Below are 23,401 nucleotides of genomic sequence, written 5' to 3'. Positions count from 1 at the left end.
CTCATGTGTGCAAGCTGAGAAAAGCTCTTTACGGATTGAAGCAGGCACCAAGAGCCTGGTATGGTAAGATTGCTGAATTTCTTACCCGAAGTGGTTATTCAGTTGCACATGCAGACTCAAGCCTGTTCGTCAAAGAAAAAGAAGGGAAGTTGGCAATTGTGTTGGTTTATGTGGATGACTTGATCATCACCGGGGATGACGAAAGAGAAATCCATCAAACAAGAGAAAATCTATCGGTGCGATTCCAAATGAAAGAGCTGGGGGAGCTTAAACACTTCTTGGGGTTAGAAGTTGATCGTACAAAGGAAGGGTTGTTCCTCTGCCAACAAAAGTATACAAGAGATATACTTCAAAAGTTTGGCATGTTGGAGTGTAAGCCATTATCAACACCAATAGAGCCAAATACCAAGATATGTGCTAATGAAGGAAAAGAGTTGGACGATGGAACGATGTATCGACAACTAGTAGGTAGTCTTATCTACCTAACTTTATCTCGGCCTGACATTGCTTATGCAGTTGGAGTTATGAGTCGATACATGCAAAATCCGAAGAAACCTCATTTGGATGCTGCCCGACGGATCTTAAGATATGTCAAAGGTACAATTGACTATGGTCTCTTGTATAAAAAAGGAGAAGACTGCAAGTTGGTTGGATATTGTGATGCTGACTATGCAGGAGACCATGATACCCGAAGATCAACCACTGGGTATGTGTTCAAGCTTGGGTCGGGGCCAATATCATGGTGTAGTAAAAGACAACCAACCGTATCATTGTCAACCACAGAAGCGGAGTACAAAGCAGCGGCCGTAGCAGCTCAAGAAAGTACATGGTTGGTACTCCTAATGGAGGACTTACATCAAAAAGTTGACTATGCGGTACCACTTCACTGCGATAACCAATCTGCAATTCGGCTGGCAGAAAATCCAGTATTTCATGCTAGAACAAAGCATGTGGAAGTGCATTTTCACTTTATCAGAGAGAAAGTCTTGATGGAAGAAATTGAGATGCGACAGATCAAGACCGATGACCAAATAGCAGACTTGTTCACCAAAGGACTGAGTATTGGAAAATGTGAAGGTTTTCGTTGTCAGCTTAACATGGTACGAAGAATGAGGGCTAGTGCTGAGGGGGAGTGTTAAAGATCATCACTAGCCCAATAGAACAAATATTATCTAGAAGACTTTAGCTTGTTCTAGAACGCTCTAGAAGATTCTAGAACATTATGGAAGACTATGGAAGACTCCGGAATATACCGGAAGAGTCTAGAATACTCTAGAACGACATGGAAGACCCTGGAAGGTTATGGATCATTCTAGAAGACACTGGAGCAACCTAGACCTCTCCAGAACATGGTAGAATATTCTAGAAACATATGGAAGCATATAGAGTATGTTAGATAGTTCTAGAGTTATCTAGTAGGTAGTAAGTGTATACTAGTATCTAGAACCTTCCTAAGAGGCCTATAAATAGGTGTGGAGCTCATTTGCTCCAAACCATCCAAGAAAGCCTCAAAGAGAGCAAAGTGTGTAGTAGTCTCACAAAGTGTAAGGTCTTCTTAAGTGTCTTAATAAAAGTCTTTTTGTTTCCCATACAAAGAGTCGTGTTCAACACCCTTGACCTCAAAGAGAGAGAGCACCACCTCATACCACTGGGCTAGATCACATGACTTATATTATATGTAGGTCCATTCATAATTTATTTGTACTACATTTTATTACATTTTTCATTTATGAGGTAGGGCTAAATTCACACCTTTAGTCCAAGTATTAAAAAAGTAATACTGATCGTCCCTGCAATTTACTTTTTGTCCAAGATTTGTCCCTCCCTCTAACATCCGTTTGATCTCCCGTTAGACAACCTCCATGTGCCCCTCACGTGAGGATAATATCGTCATTTCATCTTGGATACCCTCACATCACTAATCAGATGAATAATTGCAAATGTACCCTCATCGTCTCTTTCTTCCTTCTTCCATCTCTGTAAACATGGAACTTTTCCCTCAAAGAACAATGGTGATTTGTAGATGTGATGCTAAAGCAGTGATCATGACCTCTTGAACGAATATGAACCCAGGTACAAGGTTTTGGTTTTGTTCAAAGGATGGCAACTCATGTGGCTTTGTGGGATGGTATGATGCTCCAATGTGAATGTGTGCAAGAGCTGGATTGCGTAGGTCCATGAATGAGCTCCTTGAAGCTGTTGCAGAAGGTAAAATACGTAAGTGGCTTTTCTTTGGTAGTTTGATTCGTGGGTTTTTTTTCCTCTTTGTGTATTTTGTTGTAATCTATAGAGGGAAAATGAATTAAAAGCCCAACGAAGTTTCCAAACTGTTCAAAAAACCTCAATTATGTTTTGTCTGTCCAAGAAAATCCAACAAATTTAACATTTTCTCTAAAAAAAGCCCGATGAAGTTTCCAAACCGTTCAAAAAACATCAATCATGTTTTGTCTATTCAAAAGATTAAGTTCGTTGGGTTTTTTGAACAGACAAAACATGATTAGAGTTTTTTGAATGGTTTGGAAACTTCGTTGGTCTGATAAGTCAATTTCCCGATATGGTAATAAGCCACATCATCTGTTTCTCTTCTTTGACTTCCATAGAATTAAACAAAAGTGTAACTTAGTTGAGCTTTTTTAGACAAAAGGTTAAGTACATTGGGTTTTCTTGAACAAACAAAACATGATTGGGTTTTTTGAACGGTTTAGAAACTTCGTTGGGCTTGTAAGTCATTGTCCAATCTATAGATCTAATAGTAGTTTGTGGGTAGGGGAGAGGGGTGTTGGATTTTGGATAGAGAACAAGGGTTTTGGGATGTTCTTAGTTTGGGAAATAGTTGGTAATATGTTGGGATCTTTTGGAACTTGTTCATTGTATATGGGTTATGTTGTAAGAGCAACAATGTGGAAGTAATTAAAGAAGTCTATTACACTTTGTTTTAATAATATTTGTTAGTTCTAATTCTTTTTGATCATTTATGTGTGCTTTTAATGAAGTTAAGTTCATGGTCATGTTCATCGTATTGACTTCAAGTTCAATTTAGTTATATTTTACATATGTTCATGTTCATGTTCATATTCACCTTCTTGACAACATATTTATCAATAGTTCATGTTGATGTTCGTGTTAGTTATACATCAAAATTAGGACAAACATTGTCCTCGTCACATTGAGTGCATATTTACCAAATTAGCCACATAATGAGTCATACAATGCAAATATTAAACACTGGGAGTATGCAATGCAAACAATGTTAACCCACTTCAGTCTAATACATTAACATATATATTTTACTAGGTTATAACCCTTGCAAACCACGGGAGGTAAGTTAAAAAAAATTATACACCAAAAAAATTAATAACCGTAAAAAAGCATTTGATTCTAGATGGTAAATAAGTACAACTTTATTATAATACATGTCCATTCGTTCTGTAAAACAAAAGTTTTTAAACGATAAAAATATTACAATAAAATGTATTCAAAATATAATGAAAAATTCAAAATGTATCGAGAAACTTAAAAAGATTTATAAATCGTTTTAAGATATCCTCCTCTAATTCGTTCGTATATTAATCGCGAAAATAGTAAAAGTTGGATAAAAGAAATTGATACAATCACCATTCTCTTTCATGTTAAAAACATGTACGGTTGATGAATTCTGAGGTACTGACGTAGAAGAATTATTTTTGGATTTTTTTTATCCAAATATAATTTTCTAAGTTTTCTCTTTTCTTTAGCATGACTGTATTGTTCTTTGAATCTGCAAAAAAAATAGTATTTAAATTTTAAGAAAGATGATGTATATATTTGTAAAGATGTTATAAGAATATATCGAGAGTTAAATAATCACATTCAAATAAAAATTACATTGGATTATACATTTGAAAATTGATATATATATATATATATATATATATATGTTTTTTTTTGGAAATATTATCATATTTCTTAATTAATTACATTTAAAAATGTATTGTTTAAGTGAAAGCCAAGGGCCCAAAATTTTATGTTAATATAGTCTAGGGACTATACTTATAACTCACTCTAATCAAAAAACGTTATGTGGCAATGAACAGATGAATAGAGTAATTCACAGTCGTCTCAAGAGGAAGGAAGAGAAGTCTACCAACGTCGCCAAATCAACTAGCCGGAGTTCCGCCGCATGTAATATGATATTGTGGTGAAGTTCTATTTTAAATAATTGTAAGGATTTGCGTTTTAAAACGACTTACAGCTTCTTGAGATAAAATGATTTTCATAACCTAATAACCTAAACTATTCTAACCTTGCGATTTTTTCTTTTTTTTTTTCAACCTGGGTGCGACTTTGTTTTTTAATAAGGAATGAATACAGAGTAGAGAAGAAAGATACCTGGATGGAGATCAAAATCTGGAAAAAGGGTTTTGAAGAAATAATGGCGTCGTTGCTGAAACACGTTTGAAGAAGAGGAATAAAGGTAAAATCAAATTTTTTTCGTTCTTTGCAGAAGATGCACAAATAATTGTATGTATAGATTTCAGATTTAGTATTTATTAAATTGTTTAGGTGATTGCTATGGGATATCATTAACAACTACTCGTTGATTTTTTTTTCCAGATTTATATGAAAGCTTCAAATAACTACCCTAAAATTCTGCATAATACAGAAAAAATAAGAAAACAAAATAAACAAATCAAAATCTATATGAAATCAGTGAATCAAAACATACATCTTTATCTAATTTTTCAAGCTTATTTCTCAAGATGTATACAAGAGAACATATATCTTGAACATGAAGGGGCAGTTTCGGTAGATTTTAAAAAACAGGTAATTTCGGTCCTAGACATGTGATTTGTCAAGATGATACAAACAGAACATATATCTTGAACATAAAGGGGCAGTTTCCTTTATGTTAAAAACATATATGGAGAAATCGAACCAGAAATAGATGAGTGAAGTAGGATGCATCTGAACAAAGAAATAAGAACTCAAAGTAGAATGGTATTAAAGAATTTTTAGAAAAAGGTTAGAATTATTGGTTTATGAAGATATGAAGATGAACTAACCGGAATTCTTATGATGTATCTTCTGCAGAAAACGTAATGTTGAAGAAGAAAGCAAAATGAAAGTCGACAATTGGAATTGAAATGAAAGTTGAAGACGTATTATTGGAGTATTCAATATCTATCTATTAAAATTTGAATTGAAAATGCTGATTTTTTGGGATTCTTTCAAATCTTTAAAAAAATTCAAAAAATAATTAGGATATGCAAAGATTTACAATGTCAATTGATTTTGTTTCCAAAAAAACATGAAATTTAAATTTGAAACCTTGAACCATTCAATAATAACTTCATATAAAATCGGGAAGTATAGGATTTTGTTTAAATCGGAAGTATAGGATTTTGTAGAAGATGACACGTGGCAAAGTGGCGATGTAGAAGAGGGACACGTGGCAAAAATGAGTTTTGTTTATTAGAGGAGGTAGATTACAAGGTTATAACCCGTGGAAACCACGGGAGGTAAGTTAAAAAAAATTATACACCAAAAAAATTAGTAACTGTAAAAAAGCATTTGATTCTAGATGGTAAATAAGTACAACTTTATTATAATACATGTCCATTCGTTCTGTAAAACAAAAGTTTTTAAACGATAAAAATATTACAATAAAATGTATTCAAAATATAATGAAAAATTCAAAATGTATCGAGAAACTTAAAAAGATTTATAAATCGTTTTAAGATATCCTCCTCTAATTCGTTCGTATATTAATCGCGAAAATAGTAAAAGTTGGATAAAAGAAATTGATACAATCACCATTCTCTTTCATGTTAAAAACATGTACAGTTGATGAATTATGAGGTACTGACGTAGAAGAATTATTTTTGGATTTTTTTATCCAAATATAATTTTCTAAGTTCTCTCTTTTCTTTAGCATGACTGTATTGTTCTTTGAATCTGCAGAAAAAAAAAATAGTATTTAAATTTTAAGAAAGATGATATATATTTGTACAGATGTTATAAGAATATATCGAGAGTTAAATAATCACATTCAAATAAAAATTATATTGGATTATACATTTGAAAATTGATATATATATATATATATATATATATATATATATATATATATATATATATGTATGTTTTTGGAAATATTATCCTATTTCTTAATTAATTACATTTAAAAATGTATTGTTTAAGTGAAAGCCAAGAGCCCAAAATTTTATGTTAATATAGTCTAGGGACTATACTTGTAACTCACTCTAATAAAAAAACGTTATGTGGCAATGAACAGATGAATAGGGTAATTCACAGTCGTCTCAAGAGGAAGGAAGAGAAGTCTACCAACGTCGCCAAATCAACTCGCCGGAGTTCCGCCGCATGTAATATGATATTGTGGTGAAGTTCTATTTTAAATAATTGTAAGGATTTGCGTTTTAAAACGACTTACAGCTTCTTGAGATAAAATGATTTTCATAACCTAATACCCTAAACTATTCTAACCTTGCGATTTTTTCTTTTTTTTTCAACCTGGGTGCGACTTTGTTTTTTAATAAGGAATGAATACAGAGTAGAGAAGAAAGAAATAAGGAATGAATACAGAGTAGAGAAGAAAGATACCTGGATGGAGGTCAAAATCTGGAAAAAGGGTTTTGAAGAAATAATGGCGTCGTTGCTGAAACACGTTTGAAGAAGAGGAATAAAGGTAAAATCAAATTTTTTTCGTTCTTTGCAGAAGATGCACAAATAATTGTATGTATAGATTTCAGATTTAGTATTTATTAAATTGTTTAGGTGATTGCTATGGGATATCATTAACAACTACTCTTTGATTTTTTTTTCCAGATTTATATGAAAGCTTCAAATAACTTCCCTAAAATTCTGCATAATACAGAAAAAATAAGAAAACAAAATAAACAAATCAAAATCTATATGAAATCAGTGAATCAAAACATACATCTTTATCTAATTTTTCAAGCTTATTTCTCAAGATGTATACAAGAGAACATATATCTTGAACATGAAGGGGCAGTTTCGGTAGATTTTAAAAAACAGGTAATTTCGGTCCTAGACATGTGATTTGTCAAGATGATACAAACAGAACATATATCTTGAACATAAAGGGGCAGTTTCCTTTATGTTAAAAACATATATGGAGAAATCGAACCAGAAATAGATGAGTGAAGTAGGATGCATCTGAACAAAGAAATAAGAACTCAAAGTAGAATGGTATTAAAGAATTTTTAGAAAAAGGTTAGAATTATTGGTTTATGAAGATATGAAGATGAACTAACCGGAATTCTTATGATGTATCTTCTGCAGAAAACGTAATGTTGAAGAAGAAAGCAAAATGAAAGTCGACAATTGGAATTGAAATGAAAGTTGAAGACGTATTATTGGAGTATTCAATATGTATCTATTAAAATTTGAATTGAAAATGCTGATTTTTTGGGATTCTTTCAAATCTTTAAAAAGATTCAAAAAATAATTAGGATATGCAAAGATTTACAATGTCAATTGATTTTGTTTCCAAAAAAACATGAAATTTAAATTTGAAACCTTGAACCATTCAATAATAACTTCATATAAAATCGGGAAGTATAGGATTTTGTTTAAATCGGAAGTATAGGATTTTGTAGAAGATGACACGTGGCAAAGTGGCGATGTAGAAGAGGGACACGTGGCAAAAATGAGTTTTGTTTATTAGAGGAGGTAGATTACAAGGTTATAACCCGTGGAAACCACGGGAGGTAAGTTAAAAAAAATTATACACCAAAAAAATTAGTAACTGTAAAAAAGCATTTGATTCTAGATGGTAAATAAGTACAACTTTATTATAATACATGTCCATTCGTTCTGTAAAACAAAAGTTTTTAAACGATAAAAATATTACAATAAAATGTATTCAAAATATAATGAAAAATTCAAAATGTATCGAGAAACTTAAAAAGATTTATAAATCGTTTTAAGATATCCTCCTCTAATTCGTTCGTATAAAAAGTTGGATAAAAGAAATTGATACAATCACCATTCTCTTTCATGTTAAAAACATATACAGTTGATGAATTATGAGGTACTGACGTAGAAGAATTATTTTTGGATTTTTTTATCCAAATATAATTTTCTAAGTTCTCTCTTTTCTTTAGCATGACTGTATTGTTCTTTGAATCTGCAGAAAAAAAAATAGTATTTAAATTTTAAGAAAGATGATATATATTTGTACAGATGTTATAAGAATATATCGAGAGTTAAATAATCACATTCAAATAAAAATTATATTGGATTATACATTTGAAAATTGATAAATATATATATATATATATATATATATATATATATATATATATATATATATATATATATATATGTATGTATGTATGTTTTTGGAAATATTATCCTATTTCTTAATTAATTACATTTAAAAATGTATTGTTTAAGTGAAAGCCAAGAGCCCAAAATTTTATGTTAATATAGTCTAGGGACTATACTTGTAACTCACTCTAATAAAAAAATGTTATGTGGCAATGAACAGATGAATAGGGTAATTCACAGTCGTCTCAAGAGGAAGGAAGAGAAGTCTACCAACGTCGCCAAATCAACTCGCCGGAGTTCCGCCGCATGTAATATGATATTGTGGTGAAGTTCTATTTTAAATAATTGTAAGGATTTGCGTTTTAAAACGACTTACAGCTTCTTGAGATAAAATGATTTTCATAACCTAATACCCTAAACTATTCTAACCTTGCGATTTTTTCTTTTTTTTTTCAACCTGGGTGCGACTTTGTTTTTTAATAAGGAATGAATACAGAGTAGAGAAGAAAGAAATAAGGAATGAATACAGAGTAGAGAAGAAAGATACCTGGATGGAGGTCAAAATCTGGAAAAAGGGTTTTGAAGAAATAATGGTGTCGTTGCTGAAACACGTTTGAAGAAGAGGAATAAAGGTAAAATCAAATTTTTTTCGTTCTTTGCAGAAGATGCACAAATAATTGTATGTATAGATTTCAGATTTAGTATTTATTAAATTGTTTAGGTGATTGCTATGGGATATCATTAACAACTACTTTTTGATTTTTTTTTCCAAATTTATATGAAAGCTTCAAATAACTACCCTAAAATTCTGCATAATACAGAAAAAATAAGAAAACAAAATAAACAAATCAAAATCTATATGAAATCAGTGAATCAAAACATACATCTTTATCTAATTTTTCAAGCTTATTTCTCAAGATGTATACAAGAGAACATATATCTTGAACATGAAGGGGCAGTTTCGGTAGATTTTAAAAAACAGGTAATTTCGGTCCTAGACATGTGATTTGTCAAGATGATACAAACAGAACATATATCTTGAACATAAAGGGGCAGTTTCCTTTATGTTAAAAACATATATGGAGAAATCGAACCAGAAATAGATGAGTGAAGTAGGATGCATCTAAACAAAGAAATAAGAACTCAAAGTAGAATGGTATTAAAGTATTTTCAGAAAAAGGTTAGAATTATTGGTTTATGAAGATATGAAGATGAACTAACCGGAATTCTTATGATGTGTCTTCTGCAGAAAACGTAATGTTGAAGAACAAAGCAAAATGAAAGTCGACAATTGGAATTGGAACGAAAGTTGAAGACGTATTATTGGAGTATTCAATATGTATCTATTAAAATTTGAATTGAAAATGCTGATTTTTTGGGATTCTTTCAAATCTTTAAAAAGATTCAAAAAATAATTAGGATATGCAAAGATTTACAATGTCAATTGATTTTATTTCCAAAAAAACATGAAATTTAAATTTGAAACCTTGAACCATTCAATAATAACTTCATATAAAATCCGGAAGTATAGGATTTTGTTTAAATCGGAAGTATAGGATTTTGTAGAAGATGACACGTGGTAAAGTGGCGATGTAGAAGAGGGACACGTGGCAAAAATGGGTTTTGTTTATTAGAGGAGGTAGATTACTAGGTTATAACCCGTGGAAACCACGGGAGGTAAGTTAAAAAAAAATTATACACCAAAAAAATTAATAACTATAAAAAAGCATTTGATTCTAGATGGTAAATAAGTACAACTTTATTATAATACATGTCCATTCGTTCTGTAAAACAAAAGTTTTTAAACGATAAAAATATTACAATAAAATGTATTCAAAATATAATGAAAAATTCAAAATGTATCGAGAAACTTAAAAAGATTTGTCGCACCCCAAAACCGGAACGGCGGAAACGTTCTGGGGTGGAGGACGTCATGTCAAGTATCACAACACATGCAGTATAGTAATCAAAGTACAACAACCATTGCATTAATAGTATAAGTTTTTACATAGGTTACATTTAGCACAACATCAAAAGTAGATATAGAGAATAACATAAGGTGCAGCTCGGTACAAGGCTGACTTCGTAAAAGCTCCCGGAGTGTACCTGTCTACGGACGACCTGAGAATACAAGTTATTTTGAAAGAGAGGATCATCATTATAATGCTGGTGAGTTCATAAGTATTTTAATGACATTGATATAAATACATGTTTTTCCTCAAAATAATCTCAATAGATGATGGTGATAAAAGCTTATAAAGTATTTGAATTACTTCCAGAAAATCCTATATTTTCTGATAAAAGTAGTCTTCTACCAAGACTCGACTGTTTCATGTTTAAAAGAATGAATTTCCCCTACCAAAAGCAGTCTTCTACCAAGACCCGACTATTTCATGTTTCAAGAAAGAGTTTCTCTACTAAAAGCAGTCTTCTACCAAGACCCGACTGTATCATGTTTAAAGAGCATTTTTCCCAAATGTTACTATCATTATCAAAATATAGTTTTACATTATCGTTTTATGTCAAAAACGTTCCAATTTTAATGTATTAAGGAAAAATATTGTAGTACCGTAGATTTATATGTAGAAACTACCGTGGTACTAATTACCTTAAGGCCATGAATTATAAGGTAAATGTGAAGATACTCGTAACCATACTGATTGACGGATGTAAACACGATGACACGGTTGGCGTCGAAATAAATATGACATTTGTCACCCCTTGGCTTGGTCGGCCGGGACTGTTGCTAGCAGTCGGGATGTGGGATGGTCTGTCCCGTATAGATCTATACACACAATGCCCGCTCTCCCTCCAGGAGACTGGTTACCACTCGACAACGGTGAAATCCGCGTCATGAGGATGTATCTCATGCTTTGATTTTTCTATATATATATATATATATATATATATATATATATATATATATATATATATATATATATATATATATATATATATATATATATATATATATATATTTCTTTTTTCTAAAAGTACATGTTTTAGAATATTGATATAGCTAGTTTCTCTTCATAAAAGTTATTGTTGGTTTCTAAACTATACCTACTATAGTTTACTTGAGAGGTTATCTAGGTACCTTTGCTACCCAAAGGCGCTGAACTGGAGTAAGAGTTTTTAATATCTAAACAGATATACATAATATATAACTAGGATTTCAACGACACTCGGACAAATAACCGGATACTCTAAGTCCACAACCAAACAAGGAACAGGAAATAAAGCGAGCTATCAGTCCTAAGTCCTTCAAACCCTACTTATATAACTATATCTATATAGACATGAATTTAACAAGAATATAAGTTTAAAAGACTTTGATAAAAGTTTAGTAATTTAAAAAGAGATTATAGTACTTTAAAAGAGATTTGAAAGTAATATATGAAAACCTTTAGCTGAATAAAATAGTTTAACAATCAAAAATCTATTTGATTGACAGTTATTAATCATATGTGATTGATATAATAACTTAATAGTTCAACTTGTATTCCCCCCCCCCATAAAAGCATTTAAAATCATTTCAAAGGTTAATTAAGGGGTATGAACTCACCTGAATTTAGTAACTCGAAAGAAAGATTGATATAGGATTGCCAGGTGTCGAATGAAGTCGTGAGCACAACCGGATCCTAGTTTAACATGTAATAACACATATATGAATACACTTAGGGTATATAACCACTAATAGACACATGGACACACCTTAGGGACATGGAAACACTTAGAATTAAGTGTTACAAACACCTATTGAAGTCCCTAAATGAGTGTAGGGCCTTAGATTTGAGTGTAAGGCCACCAAACTCGACTTTTATGTGTGTGCGGCCAGGTGTACGGCCAGGGTGTGCGGCCAGGCTGTGTGTGCGGTTGCACACAGGAGTGTGCGACCGTACAGAGGGTGTGTGCGGCCGTACACATGAGTGTGCGACCGTACACTCCTCATTTGTGCCCGAAATGTCGATTTTTAGATGTTCTAGTGCTAATACCAAGTCCTACTAGTTGAATGAAGGCCTAACTCTTCATTTTGGAGAGCTTTAAGGTGTGTACGGCCACCTTATGAAGGTGTGCGACCGTACACCTTCAAAGGATGAAGAACACGAAGAACACTATGAGTTTTAGGCTTAGATTCAGGTGTCTTGCCAATATAACAAGCTGAATAATGGAGTAATTCACGTTCTTGTGGCCTTTAGAGTGTTCTTGGATGAAGATTTTAGAGAGAGAAAGTAGAGTGCAGCCAAAAGAGGAAAAGAGTGAATGAAGGGGTCTCCTCCAATATATAGGGTCGGGTGTGAGGCTGGAGGGTGTGTGCGGCTGGCTGGCCGCACACGCGGGTGTGCGGCCGCACACACCTTCTTTGGTGTGTTTGGCCCGATTTTGTGATGCTACACACTTTCTAACCCTTCCCAAGACTCATATCTAGGTCATACTAAGCCTAGAACACTCATATAAACGCACAATTTTGTTAAAAGATAGCAAAACGAAGGTTGGCACTCTGCTGAGTCGAATAGCTGAACTTTACAAGACAAGGATTTTCGGGTTGTCACATCATCCTCCCGTTAGAGGGAATTTCGTCCCAAAATTAGAATCTTAACGAACACTCAAGGATGGATACGAAAGATGTGGACACTTCATGCTCTAGCTGATCCGCCCGTTCCTTAGGGAAATCAGGTCCATACTGAGTTTTAGCGAATTTTCGTTACGAGGTATAGTTTCTTTTTCGATCTCTGGGCCCCATGAAATAAGGTTTCATCGGTTCCCTTTTTACTGAGCTAGATTTCTCCCGTTTCCTTTAATAAATGTGGCTCTGGTTTCCATGGATCAAATCGAGAAAATGGTGAGAGTTTTGTCGGGTACTACCGGTTCATTCGCTGAGACGTGGACAGGTTTGGGTGGAATTTATGGAATCCCTAAAGCAGTCTGGGTCTGATGGATACTGGACCAATTCTACCAAGAATCTCTGATGGTCCTCAATTCTTTGGAATATGGAACGTTTCAGTACCCAAAACATAATGTACTTCCATGGTGAGATCATCACTTGGAGTGATCACCATTCTGAGGTTCCAAAAGTTTTCCCTTACTGGAGGTGTAGTCCTCATGATTGGTTCCTAGGAGTCTCAGGTCGTATTCGGATTCGTATTTCCTACTGGTTGGCTTTCAGAGATTTTCTGGATCATTGAAGGTGCTGACTATATGCTGGCATCTATTGGTTGCGTGGCATCTACCTCAGCCCAGTGCAGAGAGGACCTGCACTTTCGACTCATGAGGTGTTTCTAACGGAATATCTCAACGTCAGGATGATAGAGGGTCTTACCAGATGATGCTTAGATAACTCCAATTTTCATCATAGTCTAATAGATGCTTTCACAGCATAAACCCTAATCGGAAGGAATCGTTCTCTCATTCGGTTCGCTGTTTCATGGATAGCAGTCTCTGATCAGGGCTAGCTTCGCCCTTAGAAATTTTCTGAAGTGATTGACTACCTCGGGAGGTGGTTCTACTATCTCTTAGAGATAATGTTCCTTGGAACACCTAGTAGTCTAACAAATCTCCAAGACATGCTCCATTAGTTTCTCCATTGTGTCTGTTTCCTCTAGTTTGTAGGAAGCGCGTGATCTTGTATAACCCGTCGACTAACACCTAGCCTGGTGTCGAGTCCACAATCTCTTTATGTCCTGGGTTATAAAGCTTAACACAACTTGCTGCCTACTTTACTCCAGTATTCCTGGTCGCGGAGGTAATCATGCGGTTCTTAGCATCCTAGTATTAACTTTGGTGAATGCAGACTATTATCTATAGGGCGATGGTAACTCTTCTCGCATGACGAGGCACTATCACAACTCTTTCCGAGCTAGGCACTTCTCGTCTGTATCTAAACGAACGAAGTGCTTGAGTAATGCGAGCATCCCTTGCAACTACTCTTCCGATGTTACCGAGTTTCTCTATCTAGATTAAATCTGGATGGCATAAGATTCTGCCACTCAGAACCTCTAATTTCCTCATCCATTCTTCTCAGAGTTTAACCTGTCACAGCTTTCCAGGTTTATTGGCTCACTACTGAGATGCTTAATTTGTGGGATCAGGCGTGAATGGATGGTCGTAGTCAATGTTTTTGACTCTTACGACTTGAGTCACTTTTCCTAACTGAGGGTGTCAGCTACTATGTTGGCTCAACCGGGATGACAACAAATTTTGAATTTGTAGTCATTTTAGTAGCTTAACCCACAATTGTTCTCTTGATTTCAGCTCCTTTCCTATGGTTATATGATGAAGGGTTTTATTTTAAGGTTCATGGTAGACCTCATACTCGGCTCAATCACTATTACTCAGTGTATGCAAGTCGTATATAATTGAGATTGACAGGATGTTCAGATGTGTGGCCCCACCCCAAACCCACAACCAAACAAGGAACAGGGAGTAGGGCGGAAGCACACATCTTAAATCTTATCGACCTAAATTATATACCACTCCAATGCATATACTCGGTAGTAGTAAGTTAATCCCATGAGTTCTTTCTCTTGATTCACGAACTAGATCGTACGGTGCAAGTGGTCTTTCTGAAGGATCTATTGAGTAGGCCTCGGGCGGTTATTGCCTTTCGGAATATCTGCAGTTCCTTCCGCTTCTGGTTTTAATGTCTAATGGGGTTGGTCAACAACGCGCGGTACCCCTCTCTTGGGTACTTCTGAAGGTTGGATGAAAGAGACAACCGATGGTTCTTATTAGGTTTTCTATTAGGTTCGAAATGACTTTTATTTGACGCTTAGGATAAGGTGAAAGTTCTTTTTACACAGCACTAGGGATTCTCGCATGGTCGAACCAATTCGAACCATGGCTGACGGTAGTGTCGAAATTAACGAACATCGACACGATATAGAATGAAGGTTGATAGGACCATGTGCTGAACAGGGCACACAAGTTCTTAGCGTCTCGGGTTCGTCCGTGGTATTACTATCGTGAATACTTGGACCGACATGATTGACGCTGAACGCTAGGGGTCCTGATACTTTGGAAAGATGTACTTTTCATGAATAGATTTCTCACAAGGCCTCTCTATAATCGCTTAGTATACACTAGTCATGTATAATTAAGATTAAAAGGACTGTTGACTGAGCGACTCCGCCCTAAATCCACAACCAAACAAGGAACAGGAGATAAGGCTGCATCGCTCACTCGAGGTCTATCAATCCTATTTATAAATGGCCTTAACGTATATACTAAGCCATCATAGCTTTACCTGATAGGCTTTTAAGTTTTACAATAGTGCTGCAACTTTTACCTTAACGAGGGAGTAATTACAATTAGAATTGACTATTTAAAGTTTTCGATTAGCTACTTAAGGTTGAGAAACATACCAAAATTTTACCGGGTTCCTTGATGTTCCTCTAGGTATTAGAGTTAAACTCCTCCTGCGTCTTTGTCATTTCTTTCAGTTGGGCAGTCCCTCTTGAGATGTCCAATTTCACCACATAGGTGACATATTGGACTGGTCCCAACATTGGTGGTTGATGTAATGAACTCAACCGGGGTTCTGCAGTTGCGAGCGGTATGCCCCTTCATGTTGCACCTAACACAAAAGGGTTCTTGACAGACTCCATAATGATGGTAGTCACACTTGCTGCAGTGGGGGAAGTTTCCTAGGTATGGTCTTCTTGGTGTCGAGACAGGCGGGTTGACAGGGGTATTGTCTACCTCAGCTTGCTACCCTTCGGAAGGTCCTTGAGCCGAGGTACTCCCCTTCTCGTTCTCAAACTTTCTTTTCAGGGGATTAGATTGGAGTTCTTGGGTGGCTTTACACACCGGTGCTGGTCGTTGCTCTCCATTGCTATGATCGGGATTCCTAACAGTTGCGTTGTTAGCATTCAGGTGAGCCATGACAGCTGCTACGACTGCTGAAACTGCAGCTTGGAACGTAGCTTCATCGATCTGAAGAGTCGGTGTCTTGCTAGCGGGTTGGTTACGTTTCTTCGGAGGCATGGTTTTTCCTACACGATGAGGAACACAAGCTGATGAGAGACGATGGTTACCCCTAGACGTATCTTTCTTTATTATAATAGGCATAAATTTTTCCCGCGCTTTGAGTTATGGTTATCTAAGTGTCGACCTACATCCCAATGATGCAGTCCTGGCAACATGGTAGAGTAAATATATCGGAAAGCCATAAAATGGGTGTCGTTCCAACTAAGTTATCTTTATATTGGAGAGGTTTACTCTTCGGCTTTGAAAAGATTTGAAAGAACTTCGGAACGAATATTACGCAAGGAAAGATTCATGAATGCTAAGGGCTCATCACTCTCAATTGAGACTTTGTGATCCGATCTATTTATATTAATAGCGACAGGAAAGACGATTTGCCTAACACATAGTGTTAGTAGTTTAATCACTAGCTCACTAAGTTGTATTATTTTTTATGGGTTATTAGTATGACGTTAAAGAGGTAGAAACATTTCTCGGGTTTCATGCATTGGCTCCCTCTGTTCACCGCTTATTCTTGGCTGAAATGAACTTTGGTTTTCTCCGGGTATTTTTATGGGGTTCTCTTCTCCTGTAGACATATTGAATTTCCGCTCCGTCTTACTTCTGATTCTGACTCCGATCGTCGTCACTTCATAATTGATGACTGGAATCTCGGAAGTTCAGGTGAATTTTCCACCGATGTCCCTAAAAGGGTATAGGCACATGGCGATTCCAATAGTCTCATCACTGTTCATTTATTTCCTACTTGGAAATCTTCTCAATGAACCTCTTCTGGGTCTTTATCGACTCCTCTGCCGATTACTGAAGTGGATAAGGTTTCCTAAAGGGGTTTATGCGAGAATGAGAATGTCTAAAGAATCTTAAGAGATTATTAGAACATTTTAATGTGTGATCCATATCGAGTCCTTCTACAATTACATAGTGTACACAAATCATATATAACTTAGATCTAATAGGCCTTCGAATATGTGATACATACTCTATATCCACATCCAAACAAGGAAAAGGAAGTAGAGCGAAACCACACATTCTTAGTCTATGAGATCCTCACTATATATAACCTTGAGAGCATATACTCTGTAATCATAGATCTATCAATAAGAGTCTTTTTAATTTTCACACAAGGTTATTTATGGTTCCTAAAATACTCCTATAGTATTTTAATTACATGTTTGATTCTAGAATCTCTGGACATGCTTTCTGGTTTATTGTTAGTCTTTTAGTATCATAAAATACTCCTATAGTATTTTAAACTTTATGTTTGGCTCTAGCATTCCTATATGGTAAGTTTCAGATTCATTGCAACACCACCATCACTCCCAAACACACATTAGTCGCATCTCGAATAAATATAGTTGATCAGGCTATATTTATTCCAGCTACGATTACATAACTGCCTAGGTTTGACGGTAATGCCCAACATCCAAAGACTTTTATTCTTGTTCTTCTTGTGATACTTGTTCGGGTTTTTATATTCTAGATGTACTTATACTTTTGTAAAATATGGTTATATCTTAAGGTATAACTCTTGGTCAGAGTGTATTTATCCCATTGTATTTATAGTTGTATATCTTTTATGATTTGATATACTGAGTTCACTATAAACAATGCTCTGATACCAATCTGTCGCACCCCAAAACCGGAACGGCGGAAACGTTCTGGGGTGGAGGACGTCATGTCAAGTATCACAACACATGCAGTATAGTAATCAAAGTACAACAACCATTGCATTAATAATATAAATTTTTACATAGGTTACATTTAGCACAACATCAAAAGTAGATATAGAGAATAACATAAGGTGCAGCTCGGTACAAGGCTGACTTCGCAAAAGCTCCCGGAGTGTACCTGTCTACGGACGACCTGAGAATACAAGTTATTTTGAAAGAGATGATCATCATTTTAATGTTGGTGAGTTCATAAGTATTTTAATGACATTGATATAAATACATGTTTTTCCTCAAAATAATCTCATTAGATGATGGTGATAAAAGTTTATAAAGTATTTGAATTCCTTCCAGAAAATCCTATATTTTCTGATAAAAGTAGTCTTCTACCAAGACTCGACTGTTTCATGTTTAAAAGAATGAATTTCCCTACCAAAAGCAGTCTTCTACCAAGACCCGAGTGTTTCATGTTTAAAGAAAGAGTTTCTCTACTAAATGCAGTCTTCTACCAAGACCCGACTGTATCATGTTTAAAGAGCATTTTTCCCAAATGTTACTATCATTATCAAAATATAGTTTTACATTATCGTTTTATGTCAAAAACGTTCCAAGTTTAATGTATTAAGGAAAAACATTGTAGTACCGTAGTTTTATATGTAGAAACTACCGTGGTACTAATTACCTTAAGGCCATGAATTATAAGGTAAATGTGAAGATACTCATAACCATACTGATTGACGGATGTAAACACGACGACCTGTTGGCGTCGAAATAAATGTGACATTTGTCACCCCTTGGCTTGGTCGGCCGGGACTGTAGCTAGCAATCGGGATGTGGGATGGTCTGTCCCGTATAGATCTATTCACACAATGCCCGCTCTCCCTCTAGGAGACTCTGGTTACCACTCGACAACGGTGAAATCCGCGTCATGAGGATGTATCTCATGCTCTGATTTTGCTATATATATTTCTTTTTACTAAAAGTACATGTTTTAGAATATTGATATAGCTAGTTTCTCTTCATAAAAGTTATTGTTGGTTTCTAAACTATACCTACTATAGTTTACTTGAGAGGTTATCTAGGTACCTTTGCTACCCAAAGGCGCTGAATTGGAGTAAGAGTTTTTAATATCTAAACAGATATACATAATATATAACTAGGATTTCAACGACACTCGGACAAATAACCGGATACTTTAAGTCCACAACCAAACAAGGAACAGGAAATAAAGCGGGCTATCAGTCCTAAGTCCTTCAAACCCTACTTATATAACTATATCTATATAGACATGAATCTAACAAGAATATAAGTTTAAAAGACTTTGATAAAAGTTTAGTAATTTAAAAAGATATTATAGTACTTTAAAAGAGATTTGAAAGTAATATATGAAAACCTTTAGCTGAATAACACAGTTTAACAATCAAAAATCTATTTGATTGACAGTTATTAATAATATGTGATTGATATAATAACTTAATAGTTCAACTTGTATTCCCCCCATAAAAGCATTTAAAATCATTTCAAAGGTTGATTAAGGGGTATGAACTCACCTGAAGTGAGTAACTCGAAAGAAAGATTGATATAGGATTGTCGGGTGTCGAATGAAGTCGTGAGCACAACCGGATCCTAGTTTAACATGTAATAACACATATATGAATACACTTAGGGTATATAACCACTAATAGACACATGGAAACACCTTAGGGACATGGAAACACTTAGAATTAAGTGTTACAAACACCTATTGAAGTCCCTAAATGAGTGTAGGGCCTTAGATTTGAGTGTAAGGCCACCAAACTCGACTTTTATGTGTGTGCGGCCAGGTGTACGACCAGGGTGTGCGGCCAGGCTGTGTGTGCGGTTGCACACAGGAGTGTGCGGCCGTACAGAGGGTGTGTGCAGCTGTACACAGGAGTGTGCGACCGTACACTCCTCATTTGTGCCCGAAATGTCGATTTTTAGATGTTCTAGTGCTAATACCAAGTCCTACTAGTTGAATGAAGGCCAAACTCTTCACTTTGGAGAGCTTTAAGGTGTGTACGGCCACCTTATGAAGGTGTGCGGCCATACACCTTCAAAGGATGAAGAACACGAAGAACACTATGAGTTTTAGGCTTAGATTCAGGTGTCTTACCAATATAACAAGCTGAATGATGGAGTAATTCACGTTCTTGAGGCCTTTAGAGTGTTCTTGGATGAAGTTTTTAGAGAGAGAAAGTAGAGAGAGAAAGTAGAGTGCAGCCAAAAGAGGAAGAGAGTGAATGAAGGGGTCTTCTCCAATATATAGGGTCGGGTGTGAGGCTGGAGGGTGTGTGCGGCTGGGTGTGCGGCTGGCTGGCCGCACACGCGGGTGTGGGGCCGCACACTCCTTCTTTGGTGTGTTTGGCCCGATTTTGTGATGCTACACACTTTCTAATCCTTCCCAAGACTCATATCTAGGTCATACTAAGCCTAGAACACTCATATAGACCCACAATTTCGTTAAAAGATAGCAAAACGAAGGCTGGCACTCGGCTGAGTCGAATAGCTGAACTTTAAAAGATAAGGATTTTCGGGTTGTCACAAGATTTATAAATCGTTTTAAGATATCCTCCTCTAATTCGTTCGTATATTAATCGCGAAAATAGTAAAAGTTGGATAAAAGAAATTGATACAATCACCATTCTCTTTCATGTTAAAAACATGTACGGTTGATGAATTCTGAGGTACTGACGTAGAAGAATTATTTTTGGATTTTTTTTATCCAAATATAATTTTCTAAGTTTTCTCTTTTCTTTAGCATGACTGTATTGTTCTTTGAATCTGCAAAAAAATAGTATTTAAATTTTAAGAAAGATGATATATATATTTGTAAAGATGTTATAAGAATATATCGAGAGTTAAATAATCACATTCAAATAAAAATTACATTGGATTATACATTTGAAAATTGATATATATATATATATATATATGTATGTTTTTTTTTGGAAATATTATCATATTTCTTAATTAATTACATTTAAAAATGTATTGTTTAAGTGAAAGCCAAAGGCCCAAAATTTTATGTTAATATAGTCTAGGAACTATACTTGTAACTCACTCTAATAAAAAAACGTTATGTGGCAATGAACAGATGAATAGAGTTATTCACAGTCGTCTCAAGAGGAAGGAAGAGAAGCTACCAACGTCGCCAAATCAACTCGCCGGAGTTCCGCCGCATGTAATATGATATTGTGGTGAAGTTCTATTTTAAATAATTGTAAGGATTTGCTTTTTAAAACGACTTACAGCTTCTTGAGATAAAATGATTTTCATAACCTAAGACCCTAAACTATTCTAACCTTCTTTTTTTTTTTCAACCTGGGTGCGACTTTGTTTTTTAATAAGGAATGAATACAGAGTAGAGAAGAAAGATACCTGGATGGAGATCAAAATCTGGAAAAAGGGTTTTGAAGAAATAATGGCGTCGTTGCTGAAACACGTTTGAAGAAGAGGAATAAAGGTAAAATCAAATTTTTTGCGTTCTTTGCAGAAGATGCACAAATAATTGTATGTATAGATTTCAGATTTAGTATTTATTAAATTGTTTAGGTGATTGCTATGGGATATCATTAACAACTACTCTTTGATTTTTTTTTTCCAGATTTATATGAAAGCTTCAAATAACTACCCTAAAATTCTACATAATACAGAAAAAATAAGAAAACAAATAAACAAATCAAAATCTATATGAAATCAGTGAATCAAAACATACATATTTATCTAATTTTTCAAGCTTATTTCTCAAGATGTATACAAGAGAACATATATCTTGAACATGAAGGGGCAGTTTCGGTAGATTTTAAAAAACAGGTAATTTCGGTCCTAGACATGTGATTTGTCAAGATGATACAAACAGAACATATATCTTGAACATAAAGGGGCGGTTTCCTTTATGTTAAAAACATATATGGAGAAATCGAACCAGATATAGATGAGTGAAGTAGGATGCATCTGAACAAAGAAATAAGAACTCAAAGTAGAATGGTATTAAAGTATTTTTAGAAAAAGGTTAGAATTATTAGTTTATGAAGATATGAAGATGAACTAACCGGAATTCTTATGATGTATCTTTTGCAGAAAACGTAATGTTGAAGAAGAAAGCAAAATGAAAGTCGACAATTGAAATTGAAATGAAAGTTGAAGACGTATTATTGGAGTATTCAATATGTATCTATTAAAATTTGAATTGAAAATGCTGATTTTTTGGGATTCTTTCAAATCTTTAAAAAGATTCAAAAAATAATTAGGATATGCAAAGATTTACAATGTCGATTGATTTTGTTTCCAAAAAAACATGAAATTTAAATTTGAAACCTTGAACCATTCAATAATAACTTCATATAAAATCGGGAAGTATAGGATTTTGTTTAAATCGAAAGTATAGGATTTTGTAGAAGATGACACGTGGCAAAGTGGCGATGTAGAAGAGGGACACGTGGCAAAAATGAGTTTTGTTTATTAGAGAAGTTAGATTATTATAGTAATGTATTTTTTTATTTTTTTTAGGAAAAAAATAAACTAATCTCATTTATTATTTTTTGATATTCATGTAAACAGTTGTGATGACCAAGAGAATCATGATTTTCTCAAATGGGTATCTGCGAAGAATCCCCTTATCTAAGGAAATCTATTTCTTTTAATAAGCTATTATCTTTTTGCCAGAAAACAGCGCCCTATCACATTGTCATATGCGAAAAAGTCTTTATGGGTTGCGAAAAATTAGTGTTCATGGGTTGCTAAAATCACCCCCCCCCCCCCCCCCCCCCCCCCCAAAAAAAAAAAAAAAAAAAAAAAACCCATATTTTAGGTTAAAAAAAACACTTTTGTATTTTTTACATTCAATTTTCACAAAATACTCTTGTAAGAAAATGACACAAAAGTACCACGGTCTACCTTAAACGGCAAGTGTTGATGTTTTACATTATTTGGTAAAATAATAAGATAAAACCACGTTTTCTTTTACCAAATTTAACATTTTCATAGATTCCATATGCAAAAATATCATGTTTGATTTGAGAAAAAATGGATTTTCTTAGATGAATGTAATATTTTTATAGATATGTGGATATCTTAGATTTGGTGTTAGGAAACGATACATATTAAAGTGTATGTTTTTTACCTAAGTCTACAACATCTACAGTTGTGCCACATTCGCCAATAGAATTTAAATGATACGCATTTAGGTTAGACAACGGGGTCTTGTGGATAGGCCTATGTTAGAACTAGGGGTGTGCGCGGTGCGGTTTGGGGCCGTTTAGAGTCAAAACCGCAAACCGCACCGCATATGCAGTTTGAATATTTTAGAAACCGCAAACTGCACCACAAATGTTCAAAACCGCGTTATGCGGTGCGGTTTTATGCGGGCGGTTTATGCAGTTTGGTTGCGGTTTGTGCGGTTTGATGAGTTGTTCAACATTAAATCTATCAAAAAACCA

General features: G+C 34.7%; 1 long non-coding RNA gene across 1 annotated transcript; it reads left to right on the top strand.

Annotated features, from left to right (window-relative positions):
* The first annotated feature begins 6,305 nt into the window (after positions 1–6,305).
* Positions 6,306–7,382, top strand: LOC145162479 (uncharacterized). The gene is made up of 3 exons (XR_013739127.1): positions 6,306–6,401; positions 6,571–6,685; positions 7,303–7,382. It is a non-coding gene; the product is annotated as an uncharacterized LOC145162479 (long non-coding RNA).
* The last annotated feature ends 16,019 nt before the right edge of the window (positions 7,383–23,401 follow it).

The sequence above is a fragment of the Lactuca virosa genome, chromosome 3 (assembly GCF_052849685.1).
Source record: "Lactuca virosa cultivar CGN04683 chromosome 3, Lactuca_virosa_CGN04683_v6, whole genome shotgun sequence".
In the NCBI taxonomy this organism is placed as follows: Eukaryota; Viridiplantae; Streptophyta; class Magnoliopsida; order Asterales; family Asteraceae; genus Lactuca; species Lactuca virosa.
Note: the sequence above shows the minus strand (reverse complement) of the source record. Positions and strands in the feature narration are given on the sequence as shown.